This window comes from Tenrec ecaudatus, unplaced genomic scaffold (assembly GCF_050624435.1).
Source record: "Tenrec ecaudatus isolate mTenEca1 unplaced genomic scaffold, mTenEca1.hap1 Scaffold_63, whole genome shotgun sequence".
Lineage (NCBI taxonomy): Eukaryota > Metazoa > Chordata > Mammalia > Afrosoricida > Tenrecidae > Tenrec > Tenrec ecaudatus.
Genome location: NW_027459515.1, coordinates 580,004 through 597,653, shown reverse-complemented (window position 1 = coordinate 597,653; position 17,650 = coordinate 580,004). Strand labels below are relative to the sequence as shown.

General features: G+C 38.3%; 1 pseudogene; it reads left to right on the top strand.

Moving 5' to 3' along the window:
* The first annotated feature begins 7,197 nt into the window (after positions 1–7,197).
* LOC142436785 (ribosome biogenesis protein BRX1 homolog pseudogene) lies at positions 7,198–8,216 on the top strand (annotated as a pseudogene).
* The last annotated feature ends 9,434 nt before the right edge of the window (positions 8,217–17,650 follow it).

Sequence of the window (17,650 nt, the reverse complement as noted above, 5' to 3'; positions counted from 1 at the left end):
AAATAACAAAATCAATTAAAGCAGGGATTCTTATTAGTGTTGTCCTTGTTATTCTCACAGACACAAAAAGACCTCATCCAAAGTTCAATTATATTTGTGGCATAACCAGTAGGTAAAGCAAATTATATATATCAAGCTAAATGTTTAGGATGTGAAGTAACAGACATTTCTTTTTAAAAATTGTTGTGTTTTATGGTTTTTTTTAACTTTAAAAGAATATAACAGATTTTATCTCCATTAAGAAAATAATGCATGCAGAGGTTGAAGCAGTGATTTATACTGTGACATAATCTGTTTTTGACACAAAAAGTACTTGTCAAAAATGAGAGACAAAAAAGCAATATGCTAAGTGTTTTCAGGGGAGCAAGGAATAACTGGATTTATCAGTCGATAATACCTCTGACATAAATAATGATTGAAAAGTGACAGCTACATGATGTGATTTAGGTGCTCCAACCTCCTGCAACTAACGAGACCAGAAATATCCATTTTGTGTTTTGGAGTCATTTTGCTGTAACGTAATTGAACTCGTAGTCATTGCAACAAGTGCTATAGTAATTGCATTAGTAATGGGCCAGTCATATCGTGAATAACTTCCTTCATTGAATACTTGTGTTCACCGTGTAGCTGGTGCTCTGACTCAAAATGGGGTTCAATTTGGCAGTAGAGAAGCATAGATTTAATCCTTAATCTTCCATCTGTCTCGTATGAATAATTTTATTTTTCTGAATACAAAAAAGGAAAAGAAAAACCATGAGGTTAAATAATGATATGGAGTGTTAACTGGTCACGATTGACAAAAAAATGGTGGAAGATTAATTTTGGAAGATGTGATGTAGTTGAGAGTCTGCAGAAAGGCAGTGTACTTTCATAAAAACCAAAGATCAATGTCTGTTTCTTACGGCTCTAGGAAAAAACAATGTCTTCTCAAAATATTTTTCTCAGAAGACACAAACTGCTTTGAGACTTCAAAAACTCACATTTACACATTTTTAACTGTTTCACTCTGGTGCAAACTATGGATTTTCATACTCCAAGTTCATTTTTACATGATAGTGTGAACTAGGAATTCAAAGAGGTGGCTGGTGACTTCTTACTTTTATAAGACCACCCTGCCCACCCAACTACCAACAAAAAACCCCTAGTAGTTTGTTGAATTTATTATCCTAAAGATTTGATTTTATGCTAATATTCTGTCTTCATTTTAGTAAGGGATTTAAGGTACCTCTCTAATGCACTTAATGCTGCTATAGCATGAAGAACAAGTGTAGACAGATATCTGCTCATTGTTGTATAATCACGTGATTCGTTTTGCATGTTCAAAATTGGCTAGATGCTAACCAAACCCAATACCCTCTTGGAGCACAAACTCTAGTTCATTTTCCTTTCTCCCTCAGAGTTAGGAACGATGTGTCTGAGTTCTAGCCAATGTAATACAGAGAATTAAAGGATGCTACCGTCAGGGCCAATTCCCATTCTTTCTGTACCTTCCCTTATGACGGAACAATGTCTGATTGCTAGAGGAAGGAATAGCCAGGATACATGGAGGCCTAGCTGAATCCACAAATACGCTTGAGGAAGTCTGCTCATATGGCGTGCTGCGGAGCAACAAGCTCTTCTTGTATAAAACAAATGTAGAGTGAGAATGTCTCTAATTCACTAGCGTAAAGTCGTGTTAGCTAATACATGCCTCACTCTAAAGGCGAGTTAATGTACTTATTAAGTTTAGCTTGGTCCTCTGGTGATCTACCTGAGAAGAGCTTGCCCTTGTTTCTGCTCCTCGTGGGCGTGAACCTCTCTGCACACACATATGGAATAGACTGGGCCCTAGCTGAGAGTCTGGTGAGGAGCCTGGATTAGAACTGAAAGCAGAACCATCAGCTGCGCCCGTCTGAAGTCATGTAAACCTGACTGAAACGGAAGATCTGTAAACAAGAAGAGAGCATCCTTGTGCTGAATCGTGACGTTTGGAGGTGGTTTGCCAAATGCAACAATGTAGCAATAGTGGGGTGATACAGAGAATCCTAATGTAGTGTGGTTAAGAGTACAGATTGTGAATGCAACCCGTTTTCTGTCCAATCTCTACCATTCACCGGTTACGTTTTATGGGAGCAAGTTATTTAAGCTATGCTTCAGTCATCTTAATCATAAAATGAGACAATAATAGAATTTATCTCAAAAATCGAATATGTCAAAGTTCCTACAACAGTAGCTAGCACACAGTTACTACGTTACTAGTGTGTTTGATAAATAAAATAAACCAATCAATGTGTTGAGAAAGCACTTCTATCAAGAACGTAACCACGTTATGAAGTTGTCTTATTCGAGCCCGAGAAATGTGTCCAAAGTGTGATTCTTGATTGTTGACAATAAGTGGCCTTGGAGAGAATGTTAAGCACAATTGCAATGTGCATAGGACTCCACAAGCAAGCTAAAATTAGTTTGGAAAATAACTAGAACTGTTATCCCTCTACCTGTAATTTTTGCTTCTTCTTCTTGAGTATAATTAAACCACATTTTTAGGTCTCCCTGGTAAAAAACATGGCCATTTCTACATTGGCTTCTTCGGCCGGTCGGTTCTTGGTGTGGGTTTGGCAAACGTGCTTCCCTGCTGGAGGAGAGCAACTCTAATTAATTTAGGGTTCTTAATGTAGGAGGGTGACTCTGGTAAGGTCAAGGCTAACAATTCTGTTTCAAATCAAATATAACCTCTGCACCAGGAAGGAAGTGTTTCATTCCTGTAATTTCTATTCTATCTTGAGAAAATCATTCAGTAAGCAACTTCAGATCTTAATTCTCCATTACTTACTGAAAAGTTTTGTTTGCCGCTTAGGAAGCAATGTCCAAAACACTTCTCAGAAAAGATGCTTACCCAAAAGAAACTTTAGAATTATGTATGTCCACCCTGCAGCCATGCAGGCAGGGGAAGTTCTCATGATTGAAGGCCAAATGTACCCAATGCAATGATCACTTTGTAAAAAGAAAAAAACAGCAACAAAAAAAACACTTTAGAAACTGTGTATAATCTTCCAATCAGATACACTATCACCCAATTTTGTAACTATTACTTAAATATCTACCAATTGTTGAATTTTTATTAAAACTCCATATATAAACACTGTGAATTGTCTCCCCCTTTTCTCAGTTAAGAATCCTCTGTAAATTGACGCCTCTCTCAATAAAAGCTCTTTTCTTTTCATTTCAATCAGACTCTCCCAGTTTTTTCTAAGACACTGTAGCCAAAGCCAGTATAATAAAATGTTTAAGGGTTATGTTTGTTCAATTATTCCTTCAGATGAGTCAAAATCCTGTTTTTTAATTCTGGATTTAAAAACCTAGGTTTTAACAACCTAGGACTTGGGCACTGGCCCAGACACTGGATTTCACTTTTCTCATCAATGACATAGAACCAATAATAGTGCTTAGGAACCCCGATGCTATCATGGTAAAGTAGTCTGATCTCTGCTGCTAACTGAAAGCTCGGTGGTTCAGCCCACCAGAGGCTCCGTAGAAGAAAAGACCAGCTGTTCTGTTCCCATAAAGGTTACAGCCCAGGAGGATGGCACAGTTTTACTCTCACATGACTCTGTAAGTCAGAATCATCAGTACGCAATAGTATTTAGCTCCAAAAAGTTCTTTCCAGAACTGTTAGCTGCTGTATAGAAAATATTTTCATACAGTATGTAATTTACACTTGTAATTTACTATAAATCAAAACAGATTAATTATTATTAATTTGGGCAAACAATTTTATGATCTATAAGGTCAGTTTTAGCGTACTATAGTTTGTAACTTCAAAGTATTATTTATGCAAATTCACCAAAAGGTAACCTTCTTTGTTTGATTTAGGCAAAGTGGATTTTTTAAAAAGAGAATGTAAAACCAACAAAAAACAAAACTGTAATATTTCTCTCCTGAAATACCACAAATTTCTTCAGCTTTTATGGTCATATTTTATTGGCATATCATTATAATATAAATCATAAAAAGGATTCTTTTCATTATGTCTATGTTATCTTCTATTTTATTCTTATGTAAATGTCTCTACCTTGTATTTGTTAACAATATTTATGTTATTAATCAAAAGAGCCCTCAAGTCACATTTATTTCAATAGCCAATTAATTTTAAAAGTACTGGGTGTGGATTATTTGAACCAGTAAGCCACAGTGTTTTGATCTTTTACATGAAAATAACTGTAATGCCCCAGCTTGACTGAGAAAAGATATAAAAAGAATGATTGCTATAAATCAGAAAACATTCATGACTTGCTGGAGGTGTAACAACTGTTGATTTAAAGTTTGCATCTTTGATAACATGATGCTGCTGGGAAGATAACATCTTTTTGACAAAGCGGTGAACATAAAAATTACAAGGATTTACTCAATATTTAGATATTTTCTCTGTATCACTTACAGGAAAAAATTATTGTATTCACTTACACCAAAATTGAATTATACTATACCTCATCAAGAAATTTTACAATAAATTCAGTATTTCCTTGTTACAGAGGTATACTGCAGATATGTCACATCACAAATACAAATAACTTAAATTACCCTCAGTTTAGAGAAATGGTCTACTATCGTTATGTACAAGTAGTTTCTACTATTGCAATACAAACACAGAATCTAGCACACACCTGGGGTATTATTCATTCTCTTCTATTATCAGCTGGAAGTCAGTGATTGAAAAATTAGGTGACAAAACAGAAAAGGTATTGCATTGACTGGGGAAGAAAACACATCTCAAAAGTTAAATTTTGAAAATGTATACAAGAGAATAACGTTACCAAGCAGTATGAAATAATAATAGTGTTTTTATGTATCTAAAAGTTGCTGCATTATGTACCTATCCTTCACTGTTGACTCACAAACTAGGAAATTTTATGCTGAAGTTTTGTGTTTCTCATATATCAGTGAAGTGCACACAGAACATCATCAAGGAAGAGCCATAGAATAAAATTCCAATCCTCTATTCAGAGTAAAACTAAGAGGTCAAAAGGGAAATAGAGAGCCCAGGAAAAGAAACTCAATGTTCTGACATTCTGAGAGAGAGAGATGAACCGTTATATAGAAAAGTGGGGTAAGAAGAAGGTGAGCGCGATGGCAGGATTAGGGATTATGTATAGGAAAACAGCAAATTGAACAGTGCAAGGTTAGCTAATCCACCCTCCAACCTAGAAAGTGATCCTCTGAAACATCTCCCTGGATAACCGTGCTGAGGCATGCTGCTCAAATACTCCTGCAAGACCACTCTGGCAAACACACATTTTGTTGCAAATAGCATCATTGACTCCTCCATTGTTGGCTATTCAGGTTCTAAATGTTCCAGGAATGTCAGAAGGCTCCAAACAGCAGGCAGTACACTTCTGAAGGCAAAATAGAAAACAAAGTAGATAGTAGTCAAAAAGTAAATAGGTAGCTAAATAGTAATCAATGAAGCCTCGATTCAGACTCAGGTGAGTTATTTCAATCATGCCAATCACCCCAGTTTTGAGAAACTATCACACAGTAATATTGAGAATGACACAAGTAGTGATATAATATGTCTCTTCCCTTAAACGAAACTCATGTTGCTTCCTTTTTTCCTGTGAATTTCACTTAACTTATTAACAGTTTTGCTTTTTATTGAATATTTTAAAAATATTTTTTTCTCTTTACCCAAGACTTTCTTGCAATATCATTGTGCTACATAGGCACTCCACTGCCCTACCCAATTGGAATATATTTTAATACTCAAATATATTTTTAATACTCAAATAAAATTATTTGAATTTTATTAAAATTAATACTCAATAATTAAAATTAATACTCAAATAAAATTATTTGAATCCCAAGCCAGGTGCTCAGGAAATTCCAAACCCCAGTTGCCTTACCTCCTAAGAACTAGATTGAGGTTGCCTACATTCCTTCTAGATAACGCTCACCCTGTAGTTTTATCCTGCGTTTCTGCCTTCATTCCTCAAGCTGTGTGTGCAAAAAAAAGTTATTGAAGGTTTCAAAAGAACAGAAAGCAGCTTTAAGTTGAACATCAGACATCATGGTTCATTAAGGGATGTTTTCAACAAATATTTAGTAGGCATCTACCGTGTGCCATCATTGTTCAAAACCATGGAGAAACGGTAGTAAACACAACAGATGAAACTCCCTGCTTTAATCAAGCTTGCAGTTTCATGAGGGAGATAGATAATAAGCAAAGTACACAAGCAAAATGTATAAATTATAGAATGATAGGTGTTATTAAAAGAGACTCTGTGGAAGAAAACAGATTTATATGAGACAGCGGGAAAGAAGATTGACTGAAGGTATTATTTTGGTAATAGAATCAAGAAAATAAGGGGGGAACCTAGATATATGCTGATAAAGTATGTCTTAGAAATAAGAAAAAAAAGACTTTGATATAGGTGTTCCCCCTTGAACTTGAGCTAGGCCTTCCCCTTGGAAGTTAGTGTTCTGGTAAGGAAGATGGTAGGACTATGGTTCTTAATACCTCCTTCCCAGAATTTCTCTCGGGTAGCAGATGAGCAACTCAGAAATTATTTTTATTTCATTAGAAAATAATGGTGGTTCTCTTTATTATAACGGAATATTATAATATTCAAAATTCTGTCTTAGAGTCTAGCTCGGTATAACTGAAAATTATTACATACATACATACACATACACAAAACCAATCTTTGTTACAACACACAAATCCAATTCCAACCTCTGGTTATAAGATCATAGCCAATTAGAGTTGTGTTAGGGCTAGGATGAGGGTGAGGGTTAGGGTTAGGGTTAGGTTAGGGATTAAAACAAGATCATAACCATCTGCCCTCACTTTGACTCTCTAGTTGTACTCCAATTGTCCACCGCCCTTGAACTCTTTAAGAAGTGGTGCCTCCTAACTCAGAACGATTCCAGCATCTTAATTGTGAACAATGTGTTTACATTGAACCAAATTCAAAACAAAAAAAGAGTGATAAAAATAAAAACACAGAAATAATTCATCTGATGGACTAATGGATCATGTAAACATTCTAAGAACAAAACACGTAGATGGTGCATGTTTGTTGACCACTATCAACTGCTCTGAGCAGCATCACAGTAGGATGTCATGAACATGACGAGTGGAAAATGTGGAACATAATTCAAAAGCATTAAAAAGATCATATTAGATGGCATGGAAACCTGGTCATCCAAGCCAAGACATGAAAATGGAACCAAAAAGATGTCCCATCACCGGCTAAGCAGCATGACACTGCAAAGGAGGCACAAGAGGAATACATAGACCATATCCCAGGCCCTGTCAGCAAGGGCAAGTGGAAGAATAAGGATCAAGTTCTCATCTATTCTTCCAGAGGAGTAAATTTCAGAACAAGATGCTTAATGCAAGATTTAAGAATGGTGATGCCTCGTTCAAAAGCAGATACTAAAATAGATCATAAAGATAAGTTATTCGTGATTAATGAGGCCTACTAAATGAAAAACTAATAAGTGCATCTATTTTGAGGCCAAGAAAAAGCAGCATCTTTATATGTGGCTTTCAAATTCACCTCACGGACCATCTGCTAAATTCCTTGTTCAGAATAATCATACCCTAGCTGAACTCAAGTTGACTGGAAGCTGTTTGCAGGTTTCTCGGCCCCTTTTGTGTCTTGACCCTGTATTGGATGAATCCCACAGGATACTTTGTTAAAAGACTGCTAAATTCAGATCTTCTGGATGCCCCGCTGTCGCCCCAGCTGACCTCCTTGTCAGCCCTTTGTGAATCATGTGTTTGCTTTCAGCATTGTGGATAATCGGTTATGGTTGCAGAATTTCCAGATTATAGAGGAAGATGCTGCTCTGGTAGAGATAGGGAACGTTTTGTCTTAAACTTTATCCAGATTTTCCAGGGAAGGCTCAGAGCACCAACTTCATAGGAAAACCCTATTCAGTCACCAAACACGCAGCCGTATCAAGAAATCCATCACAGCTGCAAAATACAAAGCACGACAGCAAGGGAGGAGGTGCAGAAACGGAGAAAGAAAGAGCCCACGACTGAGCTGCCCATGGTCCCCTGCAGATGTGCTCAACCCCCAGCCGAGGAAAAGTCCATCAAAATCGAGTGGGTGAAATCAGAGCCCCGGGTGGGATTGAAAACCAGGAAGAAAAAGATCTACAAAAGGCAACGAAAAATGCCACAGAAGATGAGCAGTGGGGGTGCGAAAGGAGTCCAGTTGTTTTGTATTTAATTTACATTCAGAGTGTTAATATTTCCATTATCCAGAGCTGTGTAACTCATGCAATTTTAAAGAAAAAAATGAAATACCAGAATCATTTTGTATGGATTTAATGGTGTCCGTATGTTTCTAAATAAAATGGTATCACAACTCAAAAACAAACAAACAGGTTAACCTCTTGGAAAGATCAGGTGGGATCCCCACGAAAGCTTCAGCTCTGAGTCTGAACAGGGGATATGGGATACATGATGAAATACTGAGGGGATTGGAGTGGATTATTTTAATCATAAGGTGTATGACTCATTGTATGTAAAACTATGACCATCTCTGTAAACCTTCACCTAATTCACAGTAATTTTTAATAAAAAAGTTAAAAATATTCTATTCAGAATATTCAAAAGTAACCCCAAAGCCTTACGTTCTTAGTGGTGACAACATTCCAATCATAATAAACTGGGTTCCTGGAGGTACTGTTTGCATTGTCTAGACATAAAAACAAAGCGAACAGAAAAGCATGGGTCTGGTTTGATGAGACCAAAAGAGTGAAGGGGAGAAGAGTTCTCCCGGGCCACGTCTAACTCCCGTTGGGGGCTTTCCGAAGTGTTGTACAGCAGCAGCAGACTGTCATCAGCTGGAAGGTCCTCAAAAGGAATAGGGAGAGGCGTTTTTGGGTAAGGAAAAGATGGTACCCATCCCATGGTGTGCACCACCTCCACAACTTCTTCTAGGCCAGTAGGCTGAAATAGCCGCGTCATTTACATAAGAAGGAAGTGAATAAATGCTGAAAAGAGTCACAACTCTCTGGAATATCAAAGACTCAGATTAGTGCTAGGGGACATCACATTGGTTCCAGCGCATGGAAACATTATGGACAGAAGACGGAAACACTGCCAGGGTCAGGCTGCATTCACAATCACTTCTATGAGTCATCCCAGTGATGCAGCCTCGGTGTGGTGCCAATGCAGGGTCATGAGGCCCTGGCTTCTCAAAGCAGGGTGGGTCATCATGACACGGATGGAGAAAAGGCTTACAGGAGCAAAGCCTTTGGGACTTGGACTTGCTGATGGGCTCTGACCCAAAATGAGAAGGAAGCACCGCAAACGCCATTGGTCATCATCAGAACTTGGAATGCATAGACTACGACGCTAGGAAATTCAGAAGTTGTGAAAAATGAAAGGAAACACATAAAGATTGATGGTCTAGGTTTTAGTGAGCTGAAATGGACTGGTATTAGCCATTTTGAATGAAAAAATCTTATGAATTATGATGCTGGGAATGATAGATTCAAGAGGAATGGTGTCTGATTTATTGTCAAAAAGGACATTTCACTGCTGTTTGTGATAGCATAATATCTATCCAAATGCAAGTTAATAAGTCAATATACTATATATACTTCAGTATAAGCTGACCCGAATATCAGCCGAGGCACCTAATTTTACCACAAAAATGGCATTAAAATGTGCTGAAAAACTCCACTTATACACAAATATTTATGATAATTATTATTCAAATTTATACACCAATCACTAATGCTACTGATGCAGAAATTAAAGATTTCTACCAACTCTTCATTCTGAACTTGGCTAATTATGCAATCAAGATGCATTGATTATTATTGGAAATTGGATCACAAAAGTTAGAAGCCGAGAAGAAGGAACAGTATAGAAATGATGCTAGAGATTGCATTAGAGACTTTTGCAAGACCAATGCAAATATATTTTTTTCAAAGCAAATACCATTGTTCAATATAAAAAGTGACTGTCCACATAGACTTCTCCATATGGAATATGTAGGAAACAAAATTGATTCCATCTGTAAGAAGAAACAAGGAGGAAGCTCAATATTAGCAGGTAAGCCAGACCAGGGAATGACTGTAAAACAGGACATCATTTGTTTATATGTAATTTGACTGTGAAGCAGAAATTAAACAAGTCCACCAGAGCCAAAATAGGACTTGAGTAGATCCCACCTGAGAATATCGCAAGGACAGATTTGATACATTGAACACAACATGAACGATGAGACCTGAGTTGCTGAGACAACATCAAGAACATCATTCATCATCGTGCCTATCTATCTCCTGGAGGGTTTGTGCTCTTTCATTGCACTATTCTTTACCAAGCATGGTGTTCGTTTCCAAAGACTGCTCACCCCTGATGATATAACCAAAGTATGGGAGGTGAAGCCTTGTCACTCGCACATCCAAGGAGTATTCTGACTGGACTTCCTCCAAAAGAGATCCGAGGGTTCTTATAGGACTCCATACTACGCTCAATATGCTTCACCAACACTATAATTCAAAGCCAGGAATTCTGCTCTGAGTTTTCTTCATTGCCTGATTTTCAGCTGGGTATAAATCAATGAAAATATAATGACTTTGTGAGTCAGGAGCACTTTAGTCCTCAAGGTGATTTACTTATTTCGTTTAACATGTAAAGAGGACTTCTGCAGCAGATTTGCGCAAAGCAATATTGTAGTTGACTTCTTGACTACTGCTTCCATGGGTGTTGATTGTGGAGTCAAGTAAAAACATCTTTGTCAACTTCAAAAAAATAAAAGAAAACAACATCATTCATGAAGAAAGCAAAAGATCATTAAAAGCATAGGAAAGAAGAAAAGATCAAAGTGAATGTCAGAAGAGACTCTGAAATTTGCTCTTAATCCTAGAGTAGCTAAAGCAAATGGGGGCGGGGCTTAGAAAGTCAAAGAGTTAAACAGAACATTTCAAATGGCAGATTGAGAAGACAAAGTAAAATATTATAGTGAAATATACAAAATGAATAACACATTCAGCATATCTTAAATGGAAAGAACTCAAGAAAAAAATCAAGCCTCAAGATGAAATTCTAAAAGATTCTATGGCCAAAATATTGAGTGATACAGTCGCTGTACCAAAAAGAACTAGTTGACACGCAACCATTTCAAGAGGTAGCATATAAACAAGAATCAAAGTTACTAGAGAAAGAAGTTCAAGCTACACTGAGAGCCTTAACCAAAAACAAGACTCCAGGATAGTCAATAGAATAGCAATTAAAATGTTTCAACAAGCTCACGAAGCATAGAAGCACTCACTGGTCTATGCCAGGAAATTTAGTAAACAGCTACTTGGTCAACTGACTGGAAGAGATCCATATTTGTACCCATTCCAAAGAAAGGCGACATGCTCATATTATAGAACCAGATCATTGATATAACATACAAGTAAAATTTTGCTGAATATCGTCCAACAACAGTTGCAGCAGAATATCAACAGGGAGCTTCAGGTCCAACTTGGAAGAGAGCATGTAACGAGTAATATCATTGCTGATATCAGATGAATCTTGGATGAAATGAGAGATTTCCAAAAAGATGTTTACTTGTGTTTTATTGACTATGGAAAGGCGTTCAACTATTTAGATCTCAACAAACTAAGGATAGACTTAAAAAGAATAGGAATTCCAGAGCACTTTGTCATGCGCCTGTGGAACTTGTACCTGGATCAAGGAGCTCTTTTACAAACAGATCAAGAGAATACCGCATAACTAAAAGTGAGGATAGATGTGCATTGGGGTTGTGTCCACCAGCCATATTTACTCAATTTGTATGCTAAGCAAATCATCAGAGGAGCTGGATTACAGGAAGAAGGCGGTGGCTTATTAACAATCTGTGATGTACAGATGACACCACTTTGCTTGCTGAAAGTGAGGAGCACTTGCTGATGAAGATCAAGTCAGCCTTCAGTAGGGATTACAATTCAATGTGAAGAAGACCAAACTCCTCATGATGGGACCAATAGGTAGCATCATGATAAATAAAGAAAAGGTTGTCTAGAATTTTATCTTGCTTGAATCTGCAAACAATGCTCATGGAAACAGCAATTAAGAAATCAAAGGACACGTGCATTAGGTCAATCTGCTGCACAAAACCTCTTTAAAGTGTTGCAAAGCAAGGGTGTTACTTTGTGGACTAAGGTGCGCCTGACTCATGTCATATTTTCAGTCATCTCATATAATAGTGAAAGTTTGGTGTTCAATAAGGAAGACCAAAGAATAAACATTGGATATGAATTATGATGCTGGCAAAGATTGAAAGTGGCAAAAGAACAAAGAGATTTATCATGGAAGAAGTAGAGCCAGAACTCTCCTTAGAGGCAAGGATGATTAAACTTTGTCTCAAGTACGTTAGACAAGTTGTCAGGAGAGACCAGTCCCCAGAGAACAGCCCATCTCCTAAAGTAGAGGGCCAGTGAAAAAGAAGGCCTTGCTCAAGATGGATCAACACAGTGGCTGCAACAGCAGGTTCAAGTGTAAGAACAATTATGAGCATGGTGCAAGACCAGGCAGTGTTTTGTTCGGATTTATGTAGCAAAGAGTTGGAACTGGCGATTTTGATTTCAGGTTCTCATCCATATAGTTCAATTTTCAAAAATTGTATGTTGAGCATAGAGTTTGAAAAAGTATACGGAAATAACAAAACCCCAACCACATCTGTTCCGGTTTTAAACCACGCAGTATCCCTCTGGGCTGTCTTATCCACTGGCAATGTCCGTGCATAGAGTATTATAGACGCTGATGCAGGAGGACAGGTTTGACCCCATTTGACTCAAAATGTATCACTGGTATTACAAAATTCTATCATATGATCTCCAACATTGTTTCCATCACCACAGCCATCTTTTCCAAACTCAAAATCATCTTTTTATCCAAATTTCTAACCACTAGTAATTGACAATACATCTTGATAGCACATCTCATCAAATTGAGAATGCAGAACACGGTCAAACTCTTTAAGTCCCTCATCTTTGGCATTAGTGGCCAAAGTGTACATTTGAATGATAGTCATATTAGTTGGTCTTCCTTGAAGACGTCTGGTCATTATCCTACCTCTGCTCATCTTGTACTTCAATTACTGTTGCCACCAGTGCTGTGAAGTCAGCTCCAACTCAGAGAAGGAAATCTCACAGCCCCTGAATCCATGCCGACTCCCAGAAACTCCAGAGGACAAGAACTGCCCCCAGGAAGTTCAGGCACCATCTTTCCCCTCAGGAGTGCTGGTGGTTTCACTCTGCTGACCTTGGGGTTAGCAGCCCCAGAGTGAAACACTGTCTTGTCCTGCAACACTTCCACAAATGTTACGTTGGAGTCCTCTGTCGCAGCCATTGTGGCAAGCTTTCTTCTGGAAAGTTACTCTTTTTTTGCTGCCTGTCTACTTGACCAAGCACAGTGTGCTTTTTCAGGAACTGGTCTCTCCTGAGAACATATCCAAAGTATGTGAGACAATGTCTTGCCATCTTTGCTTCTAAGGAGCATTCTGGTTGTACTTCTGTCCAAGACAGGTTTGTTTGTTCTTCCGTTAGGCCGTGGTACTTGCACTATTCATCCCCAGCACCATAATTCAAATACATCACTCTTTAGCGAAGACCCTGATTTAGGCCGAGCACACGTGAGTCCTCAATATAGCATCCATGGTCCTCATTTCAAAGAACCCTGTGCAGCAGAGTGTCCAATAGAATGCCTTGTTTGAGTTCTTGACTAGTGCTGTAATGAGCATTGATTATGGGTGCAAGCAAGATACAGTCCTGGGAAATGTCAATATTTGCTCCATTTATCATGATGTGATGAGGATCTCAGTCTTTACACTGAGTTGCAGTCCATACAGAAGGCGGCAGTCACTCGTCTTCATTAACAAGAGCTTCCCATCTTCTCTTTCAGCCACCAAGGCTGTGTTATCTGCAGATTGTTAATAAACCTGATGTACTGCGGTATCGATGTTGAAATGTTCGTTTCTAATGATGAATGCCTGACACTGTGACATTGCAGCAATACTAAACCAATGACTGGATTCAAAGCGGCTAGGATCAGTGCATTTCGCCTCACAAAAGTGTAGGATGTGGCTTTGTATGCCTTCCATTTCATTTTTGATGACTTCCAATTTTCCTAGATTTGTACTTTATACATTGCAACTTCTGAATAGCAATGGATGTTTGCCAGTGTCTCTTCTCATCTTGCGTCATGTCACACCCGCAGATGAAGGTCTCAAAAGCCGCCGTCCACTACGGCGTTCACCTCTGCTCTGAGGAGATGGCTTCTCCAGCCTTATCTGGAATACCTTCTAACCTGAGGGGCCCACCTTCGGCACCAAAAGTTAAGTTAAAAAATATTGCCAAAAACATCACAGAAATCTTTACTAAACAAAAATTTCAAAATATGAAGCTATTGTTCTCTAGCTAGGTCTATAGACTTCTGAAGGTGGTTTCCATCTCTGTAATCCTTCCTGAAGAATGTGCTCTTTGATTTAGACTAAATCAAAACTTTGGGCATCCTCGGGAGCCTACAACAATATTCTGTCTAAATATTCTTTGAATTTTGTCAATATCACAATGACTGAAGGGGTGATATCAGGGCTGTAGGGCAGATGGGATAAGGTTTCCTATTAAGTTCTTGTAGGATAATTTGCTTCCCACAAAGAATGAGCAGGTGCACTGTTGTGATGGGAAAATTCCTTGACACAATTTTACTGGACCTTTCCTCACCGAATGATTGTGCTATGCCCTTATAGAAAATCTATCAAGATTAGTCCTTTGCACCCTCCAGGCATCGCCACTCTCACCACTGGTCATGGAGGGGTCATCTGTCCTGGGTTCCCTGTGTTTCCAACTCCTATCTGTACCTATGTACATCCTCTGGTCTAGCCACATTTGTAAGGTACAATTGGGATCATGATAGTGGGGGGGGAGGAAGCATTTAAGAACTAGAGGAAAGTTGTATGTTCATCTTTGCTACCCTACACACTGACTGGTCATCTCTTCCCCACAACCCTTCAGTAAGGGGGTGTCTGGTTGGCTGCCAATGGGCTTTGAGTCTCCACTCTGCACTCACCCACATTTTCAATGGTATGAGTTTTTGTTCCTTGATGCTTGATACCCGATCCCTTCGACAGCTTGTGGTCACACAGGCTGGTGTGTTTCTTCCATGTGGGCTTTGTTGCTTCTGACCTAGATGGGCACTTGTTTATCTTTGAGCCTTTAAGACCCCAGGCATTACATCTTTTGATAGCCTGGCACCATCAGCTTTCTTCACCACATTTTCTTATGCACACGTTTGTCTTCAGTGATTGTATCAGGAAGGTGGGCACCCACTGATGTGATTTTTAGTTCTTTGATGTCTAATAACTGGTCCCTTGTACACCTCATGGTCACACAGGCTAGTGTGCTTCTTCCCTGTGGGCTTTGATGCTTCTCAGCTAGATGGCCGCTTGTTTATCTTCAAGCCTTTAAGACCCCAGACGCTATGTGGTAGAAAGGGGGAGCTGATTACAAGAATCTACGTATAGCCTCCTCCCTGGGAGAGGGACAGCAGAGAAGAAGGTAGGGCAAAACATCAGACAGTGTAATAGATGACAAAATAATAACAATTTATGAATTATGAAGGGTTCGTGAGTTAAGGGGTAGTGGGGAGGAAGGGGGAAAATGAGCAGCAGACATTAAGGGCTCAAGTAGAAGGCAAGTGTTTGGAGAATGATGATGGCAACAAATGTATATATGTTCTTGACACAATGGATGTATGTCTGGATTGTGATAAGAATTGTATGAGTCCCCAATCAAATGATTAAATTTTAAAAAAGACAATAAAATGAAAAAAAGATTTGTCCTTTGAAGTCTGCCCACGCCCCCAAGTGATCAAAATCTTCTGAACTGACCTTTCTGCCTTTCCTTTAACTTGTCCTTGGAAGCGACTACTTGAGTAGACCTTGTTGGAAGTGTTCCAATGGACTGACACGAGAGTATCACTGAACTACCTTGTTGGCAGCCAGTCGCTGATGGCTGAGCCAGGTATAAACCAGTTTGTTTGGAAGGAACTCATTCGTGTCTGAACTGGAACCATAGCAGCAATACTTTTTTTTTTTTTTCTGATTCTAGTATGTAAAATGATGTCCCCTGCTCTTCATAAGATTTTTAGTGGTTAATTTTTCAGTAGTGAAATGCCTCTTCCTTCTTCTTAGCTTCTCTTAGGCTGGAAGCTCCACTACAGCCTGTCTACCGTCAGTCACCTTTCTGGGATTTAAAATCCTGGTGACTTCGTCAAGCCCCACAGCCATACATGAGCCAGGGCCTGACAGAGCAGTGGGGGATCAATGTAGTGAAATATAAGTGTTCTGTAGGATTTTAAAATATTTCTCTTTTTTGTTTTCATGTTCTTTCTTCATTGTCAAATAAACATGTCTTATGTTTGTTTATTTTTTCTCAAAAAATAGCAAAACTTAATCAGTTAAAATTCTGCCTCGTATGTGAATTAATTCTATGGGTATAACACAGCTCTGACTTTAAGTGTTGATGAATGTCCAAAGTCAAAAAATGACAATATCATTTCTGTTACCCATTTTCTTTTCACAGTTTATGCTAATTTCTGGTCCTAAAATAATCCCAGTGTGTTATTTTTCAATTACATTTCTATCGAGTGATGAAAACAGAATTATGATTCATAGTAACAACGTTTGACTTAAAAAGAGCTTGTGCTACAGTTGGGGGAAGACTACATATCTGTTGAACACATCACCGTATTTTCTCATTTATAAGCTTTGGCAGCTTATAAGACACAGCCAACTTTTATAAGCATATGTTGCACGGGGAAATTTTTACCACAAGTAGAGTGGAGGGAAAATGTATCTCCCAACCCTGTCAAAGCTGATGGGTTTTTCTGCTAAGGTGCCCTGAGAGCTTTTGCAATCAGCCACCCTGGGGAATGCTTGGTTTTCTGAGTGGGGAGCTCTAGACTTTATTAAAAATCAGTATATTAGCTAGTTCCACTATCTAGTGACAGTAACTGCAAATTACAATAATATTATAATTACCTAGTTACCCAGAATGAGATTCAGTTTTGATGTGTGTCTATAAACAGTATTTGCTTGAAAGTGTAAATTTTCACATTCTGGATTGGTTATGATGTGATTGATTAATTAGAAAGTATAGTATTCAGACTACATATTATGCAATATATTGGTATCAGGTACATGAATGTCAGGAGGGGAAATATAAGAAAAAGAATGAAACAATTACTACAATAGCTACTTTGTTTATTATAATAGGGATAATATGGATGATAATAACATGAAATCACTATGCTAATTATATACTTAAAGGCTATGAGTAAACAAAGATGATTATTAATTGGTGTTACAGATTGACTTGTCTTTGAAAAAGATATGAAGTACCAACTGCTGGTACCTGTAATTGTGAACTTATTTGGTAATAGGGTCTTTGAAGATGTTGTCATCTGTTAACGTCTGTTAACATTTGGTCATACTGGAGTAGGTACTAATAAAATCTGCGCGAAGTCCTTATAAAAGAAGAGAAGAGATACAGAAAAACAGACAAGGGAAGAACAGTCATGTAATGATACATCTACTAGCCCAAGAATGCCTCAGGCTAACAGTTGAGAGACACAAGACAGGCTCTGTCTGCCCCCAGA